The sequence below is a fragment of the Lemur catta genome, chromosome 11 (assembly GCF_020740605.2).
Source record: "Lemur catta isolate mLemCat1 chromosome 11, mLemCat1.pri, whole genome shotgun sequence".
In the NCBI taxonomy this organism is placed as follows: domain Eukaryota; kingdom Metazoa; phylum Chordata; class Mammalia; order Primates; family Lemuridae; genus Lemur; species Lemur catta.
The window spans coordinates 87,860,832-87,882,463 of NC_059138.1; positions in this window are offsets into that span (position 1 = coordinate 87,860,832).

The following is a 21,632-nucleotide window of genomic DNA, read 5'->3' on the forward strand; positions in this document are numbered from 1 at the left end:
GCAATAAATGTGTATTGATGAAGTAATATTTAAAAATCAAGTTAAAAAAAAGTAAGGTTGGGCCTCATCTGCTAGTTTGCACAGAAGCTCAGAGTCCCAAACTCTAAAGGATGGAGATTCACAGTTAAATGGGCCAAATTGCCAGCCCCCATATGCCAGTGGGAAAGAAGTGGTGACCAGGAAGTCAGGGAGCCCAAAGTGCCAGCCCCTCTCCAACTGGCCTGTTCCCTGACTGCCCTCAGCTTCAGCTGGGCACCAGGTATGGGCACACTGATGCAACAGGGCCTAGAGGTCAGTATGGTGTTGCAAGTGTTTGCTTACAGCAGGGTAGACCCAAGACTGGCTGTACTCTTGTGCTAAGGGGCAAGCCAAGGGCCTGGTGACTGGGAGGGTGTCAGGCAGTGGGTGGTGGCCTGTGACCAGGATGTCAGGAAGAGAGGCAAGGGGAAGATGAGCTGAGAGACAGCAGAGCATGCCAGGATCCAACAACCACAACTAGTGTATGCCCACTGGCTTCCACATGCCAGGTGCTATGCCAGACCTTTTACATGGATTGCAACAGGACTGCAAGCTGTGGCCTATCATTTTATATATGGGGAAACTGAGGTCTGTGGGAGTTCAGGGACATACTAGGATGCAACAGCTCCAAGGGACTTGGCCAGGATTCACCCCCAGGTCATCCCAACTCCAGAATTGTTAACAGTTTAGTCTTCTTGACTATGTAGGGAATGTTTCAGGGCCAAGCAGATGCTGGCAGCAGGAAATATTCTCTGGGGTTGCTTCTATGCTGGAGATGTTCAGAGGCTTCAGCTGAAGCTGGTGGAGATAGGCACAGTGGTAGCCACAGAGTCTGCTCTGCCTCAGTGTTTACTTCTGACAGCAGACAGGGCAGGGTGTCAGGGCTGAAGCCTAAGGTCAGCTCCACAGGGCGAGAAGGGCAGAGTCTGGGTGAGGGAGCAGGGAGTAGTTCTGTGCATTGCCTGGGGAGGGGCCGAGGGGCCGGAGAATCATCCAAGACCCCATGAGGAGAGGCAGGATAACACTGGGGTAACACAGGAGTGTGAGGCCCCCGGCCTGGTTTCAAAGACTGACTTTGCCACTTGCAGTCTCTAGGGCCTTGGGCAAGTCCCTTAATATTTCCAGGCCTCAGTTTCCTCATCAGTAAAGGGGAGTAACAAATTTCCTACCTCACAGGGCTGTTGAGAGGATTCAGTGGGATAATGCACATCAGGCTCTTGGCACATACAAGTTGTTCAATAGTATGTAGCTACTGTTGCTACCAAAGGATGTTTTAGCTCCTGGATCAGATTTTAAGACATAGGCTGTCCCAAGCTCTTGATCTATGGAAGGTCTAATGCCAAACTTCCACTCCAATGCTGACTGATTATTTCAGACTGTTTTAAGGAGACACACCAAGTGGTACAGCCCCTTTGAGGCTAGTTCTACCTAAATCAATGGAGCTTTTTGTTTGAAAAGAGAATGACTAAAGGATGATGTAATGAAAAATGGCAAAGTAGGAAATTCCAAGGGTTGGGTCCCTCCACCTAAACAACCATTAAGTTAGGGAAAAAAAACCTGTAAAAGTCAACTATTTCAGAACTCTAGAACCTGACTGGATACTTACAGCAAACATGGGAGTGCTTCATGAAGGGAGAGCCTGCTGATGGCTCATAAGTGACCACACACAAGGAATACAGACTTTGCAAAAATAGTTTGGAAAAATCACCAGATAAATGGACAACTTCAGCCCTCAGCAAACCACAGAACCAATTGCTAAGGACAGGGAGAAGCTGACTTCCAGAGTTACCACATTATATTACTCGAAATGTCCAGTTCTCAACAAAATATTACAAAGCATACAAAAAAATAGGAAAATATGGCTCAATCACAGGATAAAAAGAATTAAAAAGAAACTATCTGTAAGGAAGTTCAGACATTGGAATTACTAATCAAATACATTAAATCAACTATCTTAAATAAGCTTAATGAGCTAAAGGAAACCAGGGACTAAGAACTAAAGGAAATCAGGAGAGCAATGTATGAATAGATAGGCAATGACAACAAAGATAAATTATTAAAAAGGAACCAAATAGAATTTCTGGAGCTGAAAAGTACAATAACTGAAACGAAAAAGTCACTGGAGGGGTTTAATGACAAATTTGAGAAGGAGGAAGTAAGAATCAGGAAACTTGAAGATAAAGCAATTGAAATTACCAGTATACAGAGCAAGACAAAAAAAAAAAAAAAGAAAGAAAGAAAGAAAGAAAGAAAGAAGTAAAATAAACAGAACCTGAGGGACCTGTAGGACACAATCAAACATACAAACATAAGTATAATGGGAATTCCGAATTCCAGAAGGAGAAGAGAGATGAAAAGGGGAAGAAAAAAATATTTGAAGAAATTATGGTGAAATAATTTCCCATATTTGATGAAAAACATGAAAATACACATCCAAGGAGCTCAATGAACTCCAAGTGGGATAAACTCTAAGGAATCCATACTGAAACACTTTATAGTCAAGTTGACAAAAGACAAAAATACAGAATCTTGGAAGCAGCAAGAGAGAAGTGACACATGGCATACAAAGTATCCTTGGTAAGATTAACAGCTGATTTCTCATTAGAAACTGTGGAGAAATAAGGAGGCAGTGAAATGATATATTTAACGTTACTTTAAGAAAAAAACCTGTCAACCAAAAATTCTATAGTCAGCACAACTATTCTTCAAGAATAAAGGAGAAATCAAGACATATCAGGTAAATAAAACCTAAGGGAATTAATTGCAAGCAGGTCTACCCTACACAAAAGGCTAAAGGGGGACCTTCAGGCAGAAATAAAAATACACTAGATAGTGACTCAAGGCCAGATGAATAAATAAAGTACATTGGTAAAGGTCACTACATAGGTAAATATAACAGCCAATATTAGTATACTTTTGGTTTGTAGCTCCCCTGTTTTCCTATATAATTTAAAAGGCAAATGCAGAAAACGGTAACTATAAATCTATGTTAGTGGATGCACAATGTATAAAAATGTAATTTATCAGAATAATAATGTGAAGGAAAAGGGATGGAGATATACAGAAGTAGAATGTATACTATTAGAACTAAGTTAGTATGATTCAAACTAGCTTGTTATAAGATATTAATTGTTATCCCAAGGCAACCATTAGGAAAATAACTAAAAAATATGCAGACAAGGGAAGAAGAAGGGAATCAAAATGTAACAAAATGAAAAATCAAATAAATAAAACATAATCCAGTAATAGAGGAATTGAGGAACAACAACAAAAATATAAGATGTACAGAAAAAAATAGCTACATGGCAGAAGTAATTCCTTTCTTATCAGTAATTACTTAATAATTAAATAGATTAAACTCTCTACTCTAAAAGGTAGAGATTGGCAGAATGAATAAAAAGAACACAATCCACCTATATGCTGTCTATAGGAGACTCACTTTAGATATAAAGACACAAAGAGTTTGAAAGTAGAGAGAGGGAAAAACATATTTCATGAAAATAGTGGCCAAAAGAGAACTGTAATAGCTATATTATCATCAGACAAAATAGATTTTAAGTGACAAAAGGTCTCAAGAGACAAAGAAGGACATTACATGTTGAAAAAGGGTTCGATCCATCTAGAACATATTAAAATTATAAACAAAACAACCCCAAAATACCTGAAGCAAAAATTTATAGAATTGAAGGGAGAAATAGATAGTTTTACAATAATAGTTGGAGACTTCAATATGTCACTTTCAATAATGGATTGAACAACTAGACAAAAGATCTATAAAGAAAGAGGAGTTGAATAATACCAGTTAGGCTGACCGGACATATACAGAACACTCAACCCAACAACAGCAGAATATACATTCTTCTCACATGTACATAAAAATTCTCAAGGATAGACCATATTTTAGTCATAAAACACATCTTAATAAATTTTAAAAGATTGAAATCATACAAAGTATCTTTTTGGATCACATAAAATAAAACTTGAAATGAATAACAGAAAGAAAACTGGAAAACTCACAGATGTGTGAAGATTCAACAAGACACTCTTAAACAACCAATGGGTGGAGGTGAGGAGAGAGAGAGAGAACTCAAATTACTAAAATCTGAAATAAAAAATGAAAGAATGAACATGATTGCCAACTTTATAGAAATAAAAAGGATTATAAGAGAATACTATGAACTACTAGTCAACAAACTGGATAACTTAGATGAAATACAAATATTCCTAGAAACACATGGACCAGAAAAACTAACTCAGGAAGAAATAGAAAATCTGATTAGACTAATGCAAGTAGTAAGGAAATTGCACTAGTAATTAAAAGCCTACCAACAAAGAAAATCCCAGGACCAGATGTCTACACTGGTGAGTTCTACAGAACATTTAAAGAAAAATTAAGACCAATTCTCTCAAACTCTTCTAAAAATCTGATGAGGAAGGAACACTTTCTGACTCATTCAATAGGCCAGCATTGCCTTGATATTGAAGTTAGACAAAGATGCTACAAGAAAAGAAAACTACAGACCAATATCCCTTATGAATACAGATGCAAAAATCCTCAAGAAAATACCAGCAAACAAAATTCTGCAGCACGTTAAAAGGATTATACACCACGATCAAGCAGTATTTATCCCAGGAGTGCAAGAGTGGTTCAACATACAAAAATCAATCAAGATAATATACCACATTAATGGAATAAAGGAAAGAAACTACATGGTCATATCAATTGATGCAGAAAAAGCATCTGACAGAATCCAACACCCTGTCATGATCAAAACACTCTAGAAAGGAATTTCTTCAACATGATAAAAGTCATATATGAAAACCCCACAGCTGACATCCTCCTCAATGGTGAAAGACTTAAAGCTTTTCCCTTAACATCGGGAATAAGACAAGAATACTGGAATTTCTAAGTAGAGCAATTGGGAAGAAAAATAAATAAAGTATCCAAACTGGAAAGTCCTGTGCTCTGAATGTTTGTGTCCCCTCAAAATTCACATGTTAAATCCTACTCCCCGATGTGATGACATTAGGAAGCAGTACCTTTAGGAGGTTATTAGGTCATGAGGGTGGAGCCCTCATAAGTAGGATTAGTGCCTTATTAAAAGGACCCCAGAGAGCAAACTTGCCCCTTCTACCTTGTAAGGACACAGCTAGCAGGTGCCATCTATGAACCAGAAAGCAGGTCTTCACCAGATAGTGAATCAGCTGGCTCCTTGATCTTGGACTTCTCAGTCTCCAGAACAGTGAGAAACAAATTTCTGTTGTTTTTAGGCTACCCAGTTTATGGTATTTTGTTATATCAACCCCAATGGACTAAGACAGAAGGAAACAATAAAACTTTCTCTATTTCAGATGACATGAACTTATTTGTAGACAACCATAAGCAATCCACAAAAATGTTTGAGCTAATAAGCTAATTCAGCAAAGTTACAGAATACAAACAGCAACACACAAAATCAGTTGTATTTTTATATAATTTAATCAAGGAGATCAAAGACTTATACACTAGAAACTTCAAAATATGGCTGGGTGTGATGGCTCATGCCTATAATCCTAGCACTTTGGGGAGGCTGAGGCAGGAAGATTGCTTGAGGCCAGGAGTTCAAGACCAGCCTGGGCAACATAGTGAGACCCCTGACCCTAAAAAAAAATTAAAAATCAGCCAGGTGTGGTATTGTGCACCTGTAGTCGCAGCTACTAGAGAGGCTGAGGTAGGAGGATCGCTTGAGCCCAAGAGTTTGAGGTTGCAGTGAGCTGTGATTGTGCCACTGCACTCCAGCCTGGGCAACAGAGTGAGACCATCTCAAACAAAACAAAACAAAACAAAACCTACAAAACATTACTGAAAGAAATAAAAGGAGACCTAAATAAATGGAAAGACATCCTATGTTTAGAGATTGGAATACGTAATATTGTAAGGTTGGCAATATTATCCAAAACTATATACAGATTCAAGGCAATCCCTATGAAAACCCCAATGGTGTTTTTTGCAGAGGTGGAAAATCCTAAAATATGGCATCTCAATGGACCCCAAACAACCAAAACAATCTTGAAAGAAAACAACAAATTTGGAGGATTCACATTTTCCAATTTCAAACTTACTACAACATTGCAGTAATCAAAAGAGTTTGATATTAAAATGATGAAAGACACATAGACCAATGGAATAGAATAATAGAGAGCTCAGAAATAAACCCTCTCGTATGTGACCATTTGATATTTGACAGGGGTGCCAAGATCATTTAATGGGGAAAGAGCAATCTCTTTGGCAAATGGTGCTGGGAAAATTGAATATCCTTGTGCAAAGAATGAACTTGGACCCTCACTTTATACCACACACAAAAATTAACTCAAAAGGGATTGAAGACCTAAATTTAAGAGCTAAAACTTTAATAAAACTCTTAGAAGGAAACATAGTGGCAAATCTTCATGACCTTGGATTTGGCAATGACTTCTCAAATATGAAACCAAAAGGACAGACAACAAAAGAAAAAGTAGATAAGTTGTATTTCATCAAAATTTACAATGTTGTGCACAAAAGGACACTATCAGGACAGTGAAAAGATAACCCACAGAATGGGAGAAAATATTTGCAAATCTTAGATCTGACAAGGGTTTAATATAAAAATCCCACAACTAAATAACAAAAAGACAAACAACCCAATTTAAAAATGGGCAAAGGATTTGAACAGACATTTCTCCAAAGAAGATATGGAAATGAACAATAAGCCCATGAAAAAACATTTAACATTAGTCATTAGGGACATACAAATCAAAATCAAAATCACAATGAGATGCTACTTCACACCTACTAGGATGGCTATCTTGAAAAAAAAAACCAAACAAACGAGAAAATAACAAATGTTCACAAAGATGGAGACAAATTGGAACCCTCACACATTGCTGGTAGGAATGTAAATGGTTCAGCTTCTGTGGAAAACAGTTTAGCAGTTCATCAAAAAGTTAGACATACAATTACCATATAACCCAGCAATTGCACTCCTAGGTATATTCCCCTAAAGAATTGAAAACAGAGACTCAAACAGATACATGTATGTCAATGTTCATAGCGGCATTATTCACAAGAACCAAAAGATGGAAACAACCTGTGTATTAACAGGTGAATGAATTAAAAAAATGGGGCATGTACATACGATGGAATATTATTCAGCCACGAAAAGAAATGAAGTTCTGATACATGCTACAACACGGATGAAGCTTGAAAACATTATGGTAAATGAAATAAGCTTCATTGTATGATTCCACTTACATGTTATAAAATAGGCAAATTTATAGGGACAGAACATAGAATAATGGTGCTATGGTCTGTTCTAAGGTCATGCGTTGGAAACTTAATCTCCAATGCAACAGTGTTGAGAGGTGGGACCTTTAAGAGGTGATTAAGATTATGGACTAATGCTGTTATCTTAGTTATTGCAGGAGTGAGTTCCTGATAAAACATAAGTTTCAGCCTCTAATCTCATTCTCTTCCTCCCTCCCTCCCTTTCTCTCTTGTGCTCTTGTCCTTCCGCCTTGCTCGTGGGACGATGCAGCAAGAAGGCCCTCACCAGCTGCAGCCCCTCCACTTTGGACTTTCCAGTCTCCAGAACTGTGAGAAATAAATCTCTGTTCTTTACAAATTACCCTGTCTCAGATATTCTGTTATAGCAGCACAAAACAGGCTAGGATAAGTGGCTACTAGGGATATGGGGAATAGGGAGTTACCGAGTTCCGGAATACGGTGATAAAACTATTATGAAAATAGTGGTAACAGTTGCACAAGGTTGGGAATGTAACTAATGCCACTGAATTGTACTTTTAAAATGGTTAAAATGGAAAATTTTCTTATATATATTTTACCACAATAAGAAAGAGAGAGAATGACTAACAAGCTGGCCTGTTTTCATAGTAAAAGCAAGACTTTTACTTCCCCAAATCGAATCGTCACTCTATCACACTGTTCGTTCATTCAATCAACACTGTTTACCAGCAGGTGCCTTGCACAGCTGTAGACACGATGTGGCTATTAGGAGAGAGTGAGAGGAATTAACTACTCCTGAACGTCTCCAGAATTGGAGACAAACGGAGGAAGATTTTGGTAAAGGCCAGTTCAGACATCGCAATAAACAAAGGGATCAGCCTGTGGCAAAGATGGATTGATGGGGGCTCTCCACCTCACTTTGTAGTGCCAGACACCTCAAGGTCCCTGCCATCAAGTTAAGGGGTGGATAAGGACCAAGAAGAAAGAAATAAAGTAGATATAAAAACCATGTCTAGGAGAGAATTTTGGTTGCGGTTACTGGCACATTTTGCTGCCAGTAAGCAAATAGATGAGATGCCTATTTAGTTTTTGAGAGGAAAAGAACCTGCAAGCTTGGCTTGAAAAAGCCTTTGTGTTCAAGCCAAAAAATAACCCTTGGACCCCTTACCTTTATCAGCAGGAAGTGAGTGGCTAAAGGGTATTGCCCACTTCAGGTGGCCGCGAAGGATGGTGGTCAGAGAAGAATCTCCCGAAGAGGGGGGCCTGAGGCTGCTGAGGACAGTGGGCAATTGAGTCTACCCCAGACGACAGAGCCAGGGTCCTATCAAGGAACAACAACTCCCCCAGGGCAAGGAGATCTCCCAGTCCCCACCTGGTGAGATTTCATCACTGCTGTGGACATGTCTTTGTTTTCTGTTCTTCCCCTTTCCAAACAGGAATTTTTATTAAGGATACCCTATGCACTGTCCCTTCTTCCATGATGGACAGGTAACTCGTCCTCAGTTCACCGACCACTGGACCACAAGCAGCATTATCGGAACTGGATAGAGAGGCCTGAACCTCCTGTCTCCTGCCCTGAGACCCTGGACTTTGACCTGGAGGTAGGGACTGCATGGGGTAGTGGGTAATCTCTTTCGGGGAGGGATGAGCGTGTATTCCGCGTGTAAGAAGAAGGGTGCACGTGGGTATGTGGAGGCCAGAGGAATGGATTGTGGCAGAGGCTGCCAGCTATGGACCCAAATCGGGTCCTCTTTTTTCATTGTCGTAGCAGAGCCTGTGCCCAGCTAGCCTGTGCTCCTGTATTTCTCAGCCTCCCTTGCACTGAGCTGTCTCCATGGAGTTTGAGCAGAGTGGCACATCATACCAGTTCCAGGTCCTGGCTCTTAAGCTGAGAGTAGCTCTTCCATGTACTTTCTCACCTTTCCATGGGCTAGATGCAGATAATGATGATGTTTTAGTGGGTGGGTGGAGTCCAGGAATGGAAGAAGCCTGGATTCCTAAATGACCATGTGGAGAACCTCCCAGCTGGTGAAGAGCTGCATTTGGTCATTATATGGATGAAAAATAAAATTCCACAATGTAGGCCTATTTTGTGTTTTGGTGTATTGGCTACTATTGATACTTAGAATGATGGTATCAATGATCAAAGATGGGTTGGAAGCAGCTTCTGGATCACACATTCATTCAGTGTTTATTGAGTACCTAATTTGTGCTCAGTCTGAGGTTATAAGAGTGACTCATTTTAATTTCCTAAGGAGTTTACCATCTAGCAGAAGAGACAAACAAATGGATCCTGGCAAAGCTATGGTGTCTTTGGGGAACATAAACGAGACTGGCAGGTTTTTTCTGGAGGCAACAGCACAGGGTTTCTTAACTCTTTCCTGCAGCCCTTGATGCCTGAGTGGCAAGTGGCCAGGTAGGGAAGGACATTCCAGACAGAGGGGCCAGCAGGGCAGTGTCAGGGGTGTTTGGAGAAACACAGTACTTCACAGTGGCTCAGACTGAAAGTGCACTGAGGGTTCATGTAGCAAAGGAGGCTGAGGTGGACTAGAAAAGAGCAGCAGAAGGGAACCGAAAAATTCCGTCTGCTTGGAAAGAGAAAAGTTCCTCTGTCAAAGAGGAAACCTGCATTGGATTACAGACCCTTTATAAATGAATAACCATGAGTGTACCAGACATAAAAAGCACAGCTAATGGCCAAAGCAGCACTCAAAGAAACATTTACACCCTTAAATGGACTTACTAGAAAATAAATGGGAAATCAATGAGCAAAGTATTTCTCTCAAGATGCTCAAAACTCCAGCATACAGAAGATAAATGAATGAATACCTTTTTCTTAAAATTTGTTTGTTTATTCTGAGATGGAGGATCACTGTGTTGCCCAGGCTGGAGTCAAACTCCTGGATTCAAGTGATTCTCTCATCTCAGCCTCCTGTGTATCTGGGAGGATGTCGTTGCGCCTGGTTCTGGCACACAGAAGACACAGTAAGGGAAAAGGACAATCAGAATAAAGGAATTGATAACGACACAAATAGAGACTATACAGAAAAACACACAATCAAATGCAACAGGAAACTTAGTTAACAAATCCCAAACCCAGTTCTTTAGAAAGATCCATAAAATAGACAATCACTTGGTAATCTGGTCAAGGATAACAGAGAATACACTAATAAACAACTTCAGGAAAAAGAAAGGGACTTCATTACAGGGGAGCCTGAAAAATCATATGCAAGTTATATATAAGGCTCGCTTCAATAAATTTTTAAAGTCTAAAGGAAATGGGTGATTTTCAAAATAATACAAATAAATCAAAATGACTCAGAAGGACAGAAAACCTGAACAAATGGATAACAATAGAAGAAAAGTTAATAGATGTCGAAAAACCTTCCCCTAACAAGAATATCAAGTCCTGTGCTAGTTTTTTGTTGTTTTGTTTTGTTTTGTTTTTAAGACAGGGTCTCTCTCTGTTGCCTGGGCTAGAGTGCAGTGGCACCATCATAGCTCACTGCAACCTCAAACTCCTGGGCTCAAGTGATCCTCTTGCCTCAGCCTCCCAAGTAGTTTGGACTATAGGCATGAGCCACCACACCCGGCTAAGTTTTCTATGTTTTGTAGAGATGGGGTCTTGCTATGCTGTTCAGGCTGGTCTTAAACTCCTGACATCAAGCAATCCTCCTGCCTTGGCCTACCAAAGTGCTAGAATTACAGGTCTGAGCTGCTGCGAGCGGCCTCAGCTAGTTTTAAAAGAAATAATGTGGGTATGGAAATGCCCAGTGCAAGGCCCAGCAGAGGCTGAATCCCAGCTTATTTGATGAGGTGGGTACAGACCAGACCTGTCAGCTGTCTGGGGATGGACGTGGGAGACACAGAGCTGGGACACTGAGTCCTGCACAGTGGAAGGTTGTCCTGGTTATGGCAACAGAGCAACGACAGGGCTGGGGGAATGATATCATAATAGCTCATGTATACTCTGTGCGAGGTGCTGTCCTAAGCTCTTTATATGGATTAATTAATTTAATCCTCATGTCAGCCCTATGAGGCATCTTCATTTTACTCAACGGGGACACTGAGGCACAGAGAGAGAAAGTAGCTTTCCCTTGTTGCCCTAGCTAATACGAGGTCCAAGCCTGGCACTCTGTCTTCAGGACCCACCCTGTCTGCGTCACTGAGCTATCCTGCTTCTGGAGGAGCTGAGGGGAGGGACAGACAGGCTGAGGCGCCCTGGCAGGAGCAGCAGCAGTGGCTGAGGGCAGCTGCCGGGCTGCAGGGGGCAGAGCGTGGGGACCCAGCTCACAGAAACAGTCAGGGACTTGGGAGGACTGGTGTAGAACCATTCTCACCTCCCAGCAAACACATGCCTGATAAAATGCCTTGTTCTAGAACATATAGAGAATTCTTCCAACTCAATACGAAGTTGACAACAACCCAGCAGCTGACAACAGCCCCACCCCTTCTTGCTTCCAGAACATTGTTGGGTCTGCCTGTACCTCTGGTGCCTGTGGCAGCATCTGGCAGCCACGAGGGGACAGTCCGGAGAATCTGAAACGCTAACCCGGCTCCTGAACCGCAGCTCCGACCCTGGGATCCGTCACAGAGTCACCCCGAGGCTTCCCTGCTCCAATTCACGAATTTCCTTGACTTCCGATCCTCCCAGCCCACCTCGAGAGGCGACAGTTCACATGGGGAACACACCTGTGTGGCCTGGCAGGGTGGGCTGGGCTGTGTCTGGAAGGGTTGAGGGAAGCAGTCCCTCCCACCGCTGACAGCCCCGCGTTAGCTGTCCTGCCAGCCGAACCCGGCTGCCGCCGCCTGGGTGCATTTCCCGGGTGGGTGAACCTCATTCACGACCTTTGCAGCCACTTTGAAAATGTACTGGACAGCTAATTTACTGGGAGCGGTAAATTAGGGTGACAACACTCTGTGGTTTTAAATGAGAAAAAGTCTGATGCTCATCTGAAAACCCCATCTAGTTCTCCAAACATCACTAGAACTCTCTCTACTTATAGCAATCCACCAAGGATTTCCCCATAATACAAAGCATTTAAAACACCAACTACCTAACTGTTTACCCCCTACAGAACTCAGTAGTGGGTATGTTTGTATGTGGCACGTAAGGAACCCGCAGCAGATGCTGTAGGAGCCTGCTGGGGCCCTGCACCTACGCCCGCGGCCCAGGGCTGGCTGCTGCCAGCTCACAGCTGGGCTCTTCTTCTGGGACTTTCTCCTAATCTATGAAGTCGCCTCACCCAGAAATACCTGGGAGGTTACGCTCTTCCTAGGGTTGGCAGAGAAAATACAATATGTCATGCAGTATTTGGGATATATTCTAGAAAGTGATTTGTTGTTTATCTGAAATTAAAATTTAACCGAGCACCCTAAATTGTTATTTGCTAAATCTGGCAGCCCTCGCCTCCCTCCAGGGACTTCCAGCCAGTGGCTGACTGATGTATGAGGACAAAGGCCGGCCTCTGCCTCGGAGGGACAACACTGTGATGTCATTCATGCTCCAGAGCTCCCTATGGGGTCAGACTGAGGGTCGACTTCTGCTGAACCCATACCTTTGTCTAATTCTACTCTTACCTCATGCTGAGAGCCTCGCCCACTAAATCCTCATCTCAGGCTCTGCTCCTAGGACCCAAGACAGTTGGTACCAGGGCTGGTCCCAAAAATCAGCCCCTGACAGTGGGATTCTGGAGTTGAATCACCTCCCTGGTGGACAACACAAGGACCCTTCTCTGGTGGAAGGAGACTGACAGTCCCTGGCACACAGCAGCAGTTGTGTCGCCAAGACCCCGCCTGTGGGGAGCTGGGCCGGGTGGTGGACAGGGAGGTACTCGGTCTCTCCATGTCTCTGGCTCTGAAAGTAGGGGGATGCTAACCCTGAGGACCGTGCACCCGAGCAGCTGTCAGTAAGTGGTGTGATGCAAAGAGAAGAGAAAATGACAGGCTCCGTTCTCTCAGTTTAAAGCCAAGTCTGAGAGCCAGCAGGTCTGCTTGGCAGGGTTTAAGGAGCCCTTGTCTCCTGCAGCAAGGCAGGCAGAGCTGGAGCCCAGGCGCAGGGCTGTAAGAGCAGCGAAACTCTGACGAGGGCTGGGTCCTCCACCGAGGCGGGCCAGGGCCCCGACGAGGCAGAAGTGTGTGCCGCACCATTGGCAAATGGTGAACAACCGGCTCTCTGCAGATGGGGATGCCCTGGTTTATAGCAGTTTTTGATTTTCATGGTGTAAATATTCCCACCATGGCCAATTTCCAGCTACCAACATGGTGTCACTGAACAAGGACTTGGAAGGAGACGTGCACAACAGGCTTTCTGACATGTGGGTAGGTGCACAGTCGAGAAGTTTGAATTCCCAGATTCCCATGAACCCCCTGGGCCTACGGAAGTAGTCTTGCTGTAAGAACTTCTCTGGCTTGAAGAGAAGATGTCTCAAAGAGGCCTGTGCCCTATGACACAGTGCATGCCCTCCGGATTTGCCCCCACCTCCCCTCCTGGCCACATAAGGAGGGTCAAATCTCAGCATGGCCCAACTGGGGCAGTGTTGGACCTGCTAAGGAAGGGAAAGAATGATGTGCCAAACGAACAGCAGGCCCTGGCTGATGTGTACTCGTAGGAAGTGGGAGGCTGGATCCTGAAGGTGCTGGATCCAGGCAGGTAGAATATAGAGGATGAGGCAGACTTTGCTGCTGCGGGAACATTCCACTGCGGTGCAGGATTTAGACTCTGGCAAGGGGCCCAAGAGATGGTTCTGATACATTGCTGGGGTGGCTCTTGGAAGCTTGGAAAAAACAACAGCCCACGCTGAATGAGACACTTGAGTTTATGTGGTGGGCCATAGAGGAAGTGATCAAAAGGATAAAAGAAATGGGCAAAGTAAAATTGATCCACTATTTAAGATTAGAAACCGCATGAGCTGGCTATGTTTCTTGGGCAGGCGGGGAGGAGCCCCTGTTTCCGTGGCTGTAAGGAACCTGCTGGTGAGGGGCACATTGCCGAGAGGCTCAGTAGGGCTGTCCCCTGCAGACCCGGGCTGGTGGGAGGCACTGCTGTTTCAGAGCTGCTCTCCTCACTGGCAATGGGGAGGACAGATCCCTTAATGGCAGAGACCAGAAGGCAGCACTTCCAAGCACATCAAAAGTAAAGTGGGGATAATTATCACATGGGGTACCAAGGTCCGACTAACAACCAGAGGGCGTTAGCCCACAGGCATCTAAGGAGAAGGTTAATAGTGTGTTGGATTCTTAGGGGCCAGGAAGGGCGAGAAGAAGGCTGAGGTCAACCACCCCAGTGGAAAGTTCTGGGGGAAAGGCACAGTTCCCAAACCCGAGCCAGTTCTCAGATCCAGAACCTGCTGATTGAAAGAGGAACTGGGTTCCCATAAGAAAGGACCTTATAACAACACAGCAAGTGTATATAATAGGAAACTGTGGCTATTTATTTGACTGCGTTGGGTAAAGGTATGTAGTCAGATCTTTTCATGGCTATTTCATAGCAACTGACACTGATATGTAGGGTCTCAAAGTGCCATCATGGTGCCCCCGTTAGAGGAGCTTATTGGGGTGAGGTTCTGGCGCAGGTCTGTCTCACATCGGATCCACTGGTTTCGTGTGTCCATGCAGAGGTCATTGCCCTGCACCCTGAAGAAGTCATTGGAATGGACATACTTAACTACTGGAAGAACCCTCACAGTAGTTCCTTGACCTATAGAATAAGAACATTTATAGCAAAGGCCAAGTTTAAGATGCAGCACCCCTACCCCGGACAAAATAGAAAAACATCAAATCTGGGGGAGTGGTGGAAATTATTGCCATTCCCAAAGACCTGAAGGATGTCGGATGATGTGGTCACATCACATCAACACTTCATGCTTGGGTCTGATCCCTACAAAAACGGCTGGTTCAGGACAGATAACAGTGGGCTCCTGCGAATTCAACCAAACAGCAGACCCAATTGCAGCTGATGTGTTGGATCTAGTATCTTTTCTAGAGCAGATTAACACAGCTTATGGTAGGTATGTAGTGGGCAGCTACTGATTTGGCAAATTAAGTTTTTTCAATGTCCCTCAGGAAAGAAAATCAGAAGCAGTCTGCACTCATGTGAGATGGACAACAATATACGTTATTTACAGTCTTGCTCCAAGGTGATGTGAATTCTCCTACTCTTTGTCGCAATGTAGTCTGGGAGGAACTGGAGCATCTGGCCATTCCACAGGTCATTATACTGGTCCACTACATCGAGGACATTCTGCTGTTGATGCTATTGAGCAAGAGGGGCATGGATGTCCTGGTAGGACACATACATTCCAGAAAAGATTCAGGGGCCTGTCACAGCAGTGAAGTTTTTAGGGGTAAAGTGATCTGCCAGGACAATCTCTTTAAAGTAAATAACAAATTATCGTGTCTTGTTTCTCTTATCACTGAGAAAGGAGCATAGTGCTCAATAGGCCTATTCAGGTTTTAGAGGCAGCTTATTCCCCACCTGGCAATATTGCTCCCACCTGTATATTGGGTGATGCAGAAGGCTGAGAAGTGTGGCCAGAGAAAGAAAGGGTGCAGCTGGTCCAGATGGTGCCACAATCAGCCCTGACACCTGGGCTATGCCATCTGGCAGATCCCATGACACGTGAGGTATACACTGCATGGGATGTGAGGTAAGCCCCAACAGGAGTCACTGTCCAGACCCTACAGCTGTGGACCAAGGTCATGCCACCTGCAGCAGAGAACCAAACACCACTTGCAAAGCATTTCCTGGCATGCCACTGGGCAGAGCATCTGACCACGGAACACTGGGTGACCATGTGGCCATAACTGCCCATTAAGAACTAGGTGCTGTCAGACCCACCAGGTGATCAGCCATCCATCATGAGATGGGAGTGGAACATCTGGAATCAGTCTCGAGCAGGTCGAGGGCACAGGCAAGCTGCAAGGATAGGTGGCCCAGACCTACCTGTCACCTACCACTCTTGCACCAATGCCCTGTGCCTCTCTTTCAGCTCATATGCATGGGCTCTTGGTGGGGGGAGGAGTCCTTTTGCCTAGCTGCTAAGGGAGGGAAAAATCCCACCGATGCTTTCATGGTGGATAAGCCGGTTTGGCACGCTGCCGCAAGCTGGAAATGGACTTCTATTGCCCTACAGCCCCATTCAGGGTGGCTCTGAAAGGCATTGGTGAGAAGAAATCCTCTCAATAGAGGTTTGAGACATACACCTGGTTATTCACTTTGCGTGGAGACAGAAGTGACCCAAGGTAAAGACAGACTCGTGGACGGGGGTGAACAGCTTAGCTGGTGGTTCAGAGCCTCGGACGAAGCAAGACTAGAAGACTGGGGGCAAGGAATGCTATGGAGGAAGGCATACAGACAAATACATCTGTGGGAGTGGGTGCAACATGTGAGGAGTTAATGACTACCAGAAACCACTGCCGCAGAAGAGGCAATACATAATCATGTGGACAGCGTGGCTAGGAAGCTCCTAAAGTCAGCTACTTCCGTGTTTGCACAATGCACTCAGAAATGAATAACCATAGTGGCAGAGAAGGAAGTTATGCATGTGCCCAAAAGCAAAGGTGCCACATGTACTCATCATCAAATTGGTTTCACTGATCATCACCTAAGAGCACATTTAGGAATAACACTGATCGGGTGTCGGGCAGATGTGGGTGGGGGAGGGGATGGGTGTATACATACATAATGAGTATGATGTGCACTGTCTAGGGGATGGACACGTTTGAAGCTCTGACTCGGGGGGGTGGGGGGCAAGGCAAATATACGTAACCTAAACTTTTATACCCCCACAGTATGCTGGGAACAAAAAAAAAGCAAAGGTGCCCTCTTACCAAGGTCAACCTAGCTTCTGTTGCTGTTGAATGTATGAACTGCCAGCAATATGGCACCATCCCTCAAGGAGAACAACCAGCCACTACTTGGTGATAAGGTGACTATACTGTCCCCTTTCCACTGTGGAAGGGGCAGCAATTCATCTTGGCCAGATTGACATGCATTCCGTATTCCAGCCAGCTGTGGATTTGCCTTTCCTACCCCAGTGCCTCCGCCAGTCCCACTAGCTGAGGAACCACAGACAGCGTGGTGGAACATCCTCTTAAAGGCACAACTGAGCTGACACCCTATGCGGAGGGGCCACTGTCCTCCAAGATGCAATTACACTCTGATGGCCACTGGATGGTGCTGTGTTCCTAAAAGGTGACGTGCGAAGATCTAGGAACTGAGAGCTCTTCATCACTCCTGATGACCCACCTGGGGAACTTGTGCTTCCTGTACCCACAACTTTAGGTTTTATAGATCTAGAAGTCCTAGTTCTCAAAAGGGGGGTGCTTCCACCGGGGGATACAGTAGAGCTACTAAGTGTAGAGCTATGATTGCCTCCTGGTCATGTTGTGCTCCTGTGACAGTAGCCAAGCAGGTAGAGAAGATATCATCATCCTGGCATAAGGGACACAGTGTGGCAAATGTGTGGCAAATGACCCTTGTCATTAGGAGGAGGTAGGACTACAGCCACATAGTGGAGTAGGAAAGCATATGGTTTGCACTCAGACGATTTTCTGGCCTGTCTCTTGGTACTTCCACACCCAGCTGTTACTGGGAATAGACAATTTAGAACAACCACAGCCTGATAAGAGGACCCAGGATTGAGATGACCCAGGGATAAGGGTTTGGGTCGCCCCACCAGGCGAACCACCTAGACTCGCAGCATGAGACAGGCAGACGGGGATGCTAGAATGCACGGGGGCGGTGATGAGCATCAGAGTCAGTATCAGGACCACACGCAGAAATAGAAGACGTCCCTCTGTCCCTCCAATTGTAAGTTTCCCCAGAAGCTGTGCCTGGCGGAACAAGCTTACTATGGGGAGCAGGTGGGACTGAGCAGTCGAAGGGTGGGCTGTATGTAGCCTGCTGTTGGCACCCTCTGCCTGACCTGGCTGTACACCCAGCCCCCAGGGGCTAACTGCTCACAGCCACACCCGTCTTCTGAGACTTCCCAGGAAGTGCTGGAGGACAGTCCCTCGCTGTGGCCCTCAGCTGATGACTCTGCTACAGGTACCACAGGTTGGCCCTTTCCTTCCAGGAGGGGCAACCCTGTGGTTCTTCATGCATCAGAGCCCCAGTAGGAGCAGACGGAGGCCAACTGAAGCTGGACCTACATCTACACCTGGCTTCATCCCTCCCCTTTTCTGTCCCCACGCTTCCTCACTGTTTCTGCTGACAGTACTCCCTCAAAAGCCATTTCCAAGAATCCCAATTTCAGGCTCTAATTCTTGAACACCTGACCTAAAACAGACACAAATCATGTCTTCCCTTCACACTGCACAGGCCCGGCAGCAGAGACACATGATGCATGCAGACAGCGAGCCCGAGGCACGTCCTCCTGGGGGAACAGCTGGGATATGACACCCATACCCTCTCTCGGGACCCAGGTGCAACTTGGACATTGATTCATCATATTCACTTTTCATCTGGAGAAAGCATTTTGGACAAACGACTTTGCAAGCCATTAGAGCGACTATTCAGATAGTAAGCGTTCAGGTAAAGGAGGATCCCTGTCCTTCCAAGACAGAGTCTTCATTGAGATTGGTCTCACAGCTCTGCCCTCTGGGTCACAGCCCTGGAGGGCAGAGGATCCCACTTCTCAGCCTCTGCACCTCTCCCCTCTCCTAATCGTCTATTAGCAGGGCTGAGAGTCACTGGTTGTGTACAGCAGAGATCCCATCAGGAGGGCCGATGCCCAGGTCTTACTTGGCGAGGATACTGGAATGTCACTCCAGGTTGTAAGTGCATGTGTAAGGTGACTCCTGGACCCGAGACGGGTTCTGTAAGAGTAAATTGTGTCAAACCTAGCCTCGTTTGCTTTTCCTTTCCTTTCTTTCATAGTGTTCAATTTTTTTTAATGGAGAACTTCAAACATATTCAAAAGTAGAATAGTATAATGAACCTTGAATAGAATAGTATAATGAACCCAGTACCCAATATCAATAGTTACAACTTTCAGTTATTCTTGCATATTTGTATACGTTTTTTTTTTAAACTAGAATTTAAAAAAGTAGAACAGGGAATTCTGTAATTGCTTGTGTGTCTGGTTTTCTTGCTAGGCTTGAACATCCTGTGAGGACAGAGAGCATAGATTTTACATTTGCTATGGTGCCCCCGGGCATATTGAATGACATTCATTCATTCATTCACCCAAAAGCACTTATTGAGCACCAACTATGTACTCATGGTGACTAAGGCCTCTGCGGCCCCTCACAACTTCTTAGGGACAGGAAAACGCAAACAAACATTCCAGCCACAGCAAAGTGCTCTAGACGTACAGAGGAGGGAGGAGCCACGTCTGCTTGGGGAGGCCCCTGACGCTTGACTCTTCTGCATCCATATTCACTCCTTAGGTGCCTGACTAACTACATGGCCCATCCATTAGGTTGGTGCCTCCAGCCCGACTCCAGCTCCTGCCCTGCCTCTGTGCTCCCCGCTCTCCCCACTCCTCACGCTGAACCACACAGCCTTCTCTTCTGCTCCTGAAACAAGACGTGTGCCTTCTGACGCATACGTGGTCAACAACTTCCTTCATTCAGGTCAAGCCCAGTGAGACCCTCTCAGCCAGCCTGTGTGATCTCTTGGCTTCTTCCCTAGTTTTTCGTTATCGTATCTTCCTGAGTAATTTCCTTCATGACAGTAGCCATTTTCTGAAATTATGGGGCCTTTCATTCACCCTCTGTCATCTGCCAGCCCAGGGGATACACGTGCTGAGAGCAGGGAGCACCTCTGTTTACCTCTGTGTCCCAGGCCCGGAGCAGCACCATGCGTATCGACGGTCCTCGGCTAACATTTGCGGGTACGTGAGTCAGGAGAAGGCTCCGCCAAGAAGGCACTGTTTGAACTAAGCCCCTGCCTCAGGTTACCTAATTTTGTCTTCCTCAGCCCCATTCCTAAGCTTGGACCTATTGAGGGGTCCTAGCCCACCCTGTAGCTGAGCTGGCCCAGACACAGGGAGGACGTAGGCCAGAGACTTCCATCCCGGGATCAAGAAAGGGTGAATCAAGTCCTGCCCCATCCAGGCACAGGAGGCTCAAGAAACCGAAGGCTCAGGAGGCCCAGGAGGCCCAGGAGGCCCAGAGACCCAGGAGACCCAAGAGATCCAGGAGGCCCAGGAGACCCAAGAGACCCAGGGGCCAAGGAAGCCAAGGAGGCCCAGTAGACCAAGGGGACCCTGACGACCCAGGAGGCCCAGGAAACCCAAGAGATCCAGGAGATCCAGGAGGCCCAGGAGACCCAGGAGACCCAGGAAACCCAAGAGATCCAGGAGACCCAGGAGGCCCAGGAGACCCAGGGGACCAAGGAAGCCAAGGAGGCCCAGGAGACCCAGGGGGCCCAAGAGACCCAGGGGGCCAAGGAAGCCAAGGAGGCCCAGGAGACCCAGGAGGCCCAGGAGGCCCAGGAGACCCAAGAGATCCAGGAGGCCCAGGAGGGCCAAGAGACCCAAGAGACCCAGGGGCCAAGGAAGCCAAGGAGACCCAGTAGACAAGGGGACCCTGGAGACCAAGGAGGCCCAGGAATTCAGCCTCTGAGGGGCAGTGCCTTGCCCACCCCACACCGCCTTCCTCTGTTTTCTCTCCTGTCCCCCAGCCTCCCCAAGCATGTTCCCACACTTTTAGAGGGAGGTGAAGAGGACATGGAAGGGAGTCCCAGGGAAGGCACCACCTGAAGTTGAGGCCAAGAAGCTGGACAAGGGGAGCAAAGGGCCCAGAGTCTGGGTGGCCAGAGCGTGGCTGTGAGTGTCAGCCTGAGAGGCCAGCCCGTGGGCTGACTGTGCAGCTGTGGTCTGAGGGCCTGTGGGGGCCAGGGAGGGTCTGTGCAGGGCAGGACATGCCTGGATTTGCTTTCCCTGAAAGTGTGGGAAAGACACGCTTTCAAGGGGAGTTGGTGGGGCGGGACAGCATGCAGGAGCCGGTAAGCTCAGGAGGGTGGCAGGGTCACTCTGACAAGCTGGCTGAGGGATAGCTCTGGTGATGATGGCCTTGGCAGGAAGATGGGGTGGCCCCATCCTGTCTTGTTCTGGGGCAGACACCTGCCGGGACCATGACTGGAGTCGGAGCAGAGGTGAATGCTCATGCGTGCAAGCCCTGCTTCCCTGATTGCGCTTTTTGGGAGGCCTGGCCAGACGGGCACAGAGGAGTGTGGGCCGAGTGTGGCCAGACCCATGCCAGCCCTACGCCTCCTGAGGGGCAGCTGAACACAGTGCCTCGGTGGCCCTGCTGGGTCTTGTGTGGGTGTGTGGCCCCAGCAGAACCCCCGAATCCTTGCAGGGGATGTTTCTGGCTGCAGCGCATGGGGAAGAGCTCTCCTTTC